Genomic DNA, 2,176 nt, shown 5'->3' with positions numbered 1-2,176 from the left:
CATCACGGGCAACAACAGCAAGCTTATTATACATGGTCATTTGACTTGCTAGAAACAATATCCAAAACCTCCCTCAAATCACTACATACAAACTTAATAAATAAAAAGAGACATTCTCCACAATGTAGTTTCCTTCATATACAATGTACAAAAATGAGGGGATGGTCACGCCTGGAAACGACTTTGTCCATAGGTCTGCTTGATCAGGACTGACCAGGAGCTAAACAACTGCAATAAGTACAATGGCAACAACAGTGGCAGCAACAATAATAATCATTGGTACCACAACCACCACAACCAACAACAACAACAACATCCATGTCACAACCAACAAGAAGAAGCGTATTTGGTGGTCGTCCAATCTGCTAGAAATAGCAGTTAAATCTTGCTCAAATCTCCCATTTTACTGTCATAAGAATAAAAAGGACACATTGGTTGATGAGGTCCATAGTTCATCCTAGATAGAAAAACAATAAAAGTATGATGGGATGGTCATTTTTGGAACGTTTTCGATTATATGTCTTGCTTTAAGCGAAGTCGTCTTGACATTTTAACAACACAACCAGTCAAAGCAACTGGTTAGAAATATGATACAAAAGTGGTTTTCCAAATGACGATGATGATGATGATGATGGTGGTGATGATGATAATAATGGTAGTGGTGGTAGTGATGCTGGCAGTGGTAGTAAAAAGGGTTAGGAAGTTGTTGGTGTGGTGGTGGTGATGGTGGTGGTTGCAGTGGTGGTATTTAACACTTGGTCAGCCCAGATTAAACAGATCTATGATCAAAGGCATTCCCAATATGACCATCCTGTGTAATTTTATGACTCGTTAAGACAACACTGTTTAATGTGATCAGCAATTTTTTTTTTACGGAAAACAACTGTAAGGTGTGATTCGAGGGAGACTGCGCTGCTATTTCCATAAAGCCAATCGAAGAAACTTCTCCCTTGAGTTGTTGCTGTTGTTTTTGTTAGTGTTGATGGCGTTGTTAGCAATACTGGTGATAGTAATAATAGGGTTAGTAATAGAAATAGTAGTAGCTGCAGTAGTAGTAGCTGCAGTAGTAGTAGCTGCAGTAGTAGCAGCTGCAGTAGTAGCAGCTGCAGTAGTAGTAGCTGAAGTAGTAGTAGCTGCAGTAGTAGTAGTAGATCTAGTGCTGTAGCTGTTATAGTTGTTGTTTGTGCGAATATTAGTTATTAAACAACAAACATCAATAAGGGTGAGAGCAAAGCGCTAACGATACAGTGTTATAGTAGTACCCGTAGTATTGACGGTTCCTGTGTTAGAACTGCTCATGTTATTGTTGTTGTTGTTGTTGTGTGACCTTTGGTAAAACCCGATTGAGCAGAAGTCATAAGTCATAAGTCATTTGCGCCATGGTATTCTCTCCTTACTTTCAGGTATCATCTATCGAAGTCTATTTCCCCCATGTGCCCTTCCCAATTTCAAATCAAAGAATCAGGGAGCGTAGTTTTGAGGGAGAATTGGCTGTTATCTCTGGTAAGTAACTTGACCAGTTTGAGGTTCCCTCAATAGCTTATGTTGAGGTAATGGTGGTGGTGGTGGTGTTTGCGCAAGTATTTGTGGTGCTGTTGGGGCTTTCTTGGAAGAAGCAGTGACAGAAAGAGATGCTGTTTGTAATAAAAGGGATGTCATTTAGGGTCATACCAATGCTAATGTTCGTGATGATAATTGATGGTGGTGATGGTGGTGGAGCAGGTGGTGATATGCTGGTAGTGGGTGTTTGGTAGCGGCATGGTGGTGAGTGAAGATGACGGCATTGTATGGAGGTGATGCAGTTGGCGAAGGTATAGTGATGCAGATAACAGTGGTATGATGGCTGTGGTAGTGTTTGTGTGGTGGCAGTGATGGTGGTATAACGCTGGTGGTAGTGGTGGTGGTAGTGGTATGATGGTGATACAAGTGGTGGAGATAGGTATGGCATTTGTGGAGGTATGGGGTGGTGGTGGTGGTGGTACATGGTGTTGGAAGCAGTGGAGCTTTGGTGGTGATGCATGGGTGGGGGGTGTGGAGGTTAGGTGCTGATGCTGATGCAATTGGTGACGCTGATGAGTGGGGTGGTGGTGGTGGTGGTACATGGTGTTGGAAGCAGTGGAGCTTTGGTGGTGATGCATGGGTGGGGGGTGTGGAGGTTAGGTGCTGATGCTGATGC

This window comes from Octopus bimaculoides, chromosome 5, assembly GCF_001194135.2.
Source record: "Octopus bimaculoides isolate UCB-OBI-ISO-001 chromosome 5, ASM119413v2, whole genome shotgun sequence".
Taxonomy (NCBI): Eukaryota; Metazoa; Mollusca; class Cephalopoda; order Octopoda; family Octopodidae; genus Octopus; species Octopus bimaculoides.
This window is presented reverse-complemented; position numbering follows the sequence as displayed.